At 73.4% G+C, this 379-nt stretch overlaps 1 protein-coding gene across 3 annotated transcripts in view; it reads right to left on the minus strand.

Annotated features, from left to right (window-relative positions):
• EPHB1 (EPH receptor B1) overlaps positions 1-379 on the minus strand; it is a 463546-nt gene that overhangs the window by 443911 nt on the left and 19256 nt on the right. The gene's annotated exons all lie outside the window — the stretch shown is intronic.

Consider the following 379-nt stretch of genomic DNA (forward strand, 5'->3'; position numbering starts at 1 on the left):
CGCTACAGCCGCACGGACGGGCCCCGGCACGGAGCCTCGTGGCACCGGCGCAGCCTCGCCGCCGCCGCCGCTTTCACCGCCCCGAGGGCGGGAGCCCGCCGCCTTCCCACCCTGCCCCGCACGGATTTTCCCCTCCACCTTCCCAAGGAGCCCCTTGCTCCTTGTTCTGTCGTCTGCCCCCAAAACAGGCCAGCTCCATCCTCTGTGGCAGGGGCGGCACATAGGCGCACCTGCACCCTTGCGCGTGGGTGCTGCCTTTTTGCAGGGGGTGCACCGCCAACACGCAGGCGGTCTGCGGGCAGTCCCCGGCTGCCCCTGGCCGCCGCCGGCACCGCCTGGGGGTGGTCGCTAACCCAGGGTCAGCAGTCGCCCCCCCCCC

Source organism: Gavialis gangeticus, unplaced genomic scaffold (genome assembly GCF_001723915.1).
Source record: "Gavialis gangeticus isolate Ggan-Ray unplaced genomic scaffold, GavGan_comp1, whole genome shotgun sequence".
Taxonomy (NCBI): Eukaryota; Metazoa; Chordata; order Crocodylia; family Gavialidae; genus Gavialis; species Gavialis gangeticus.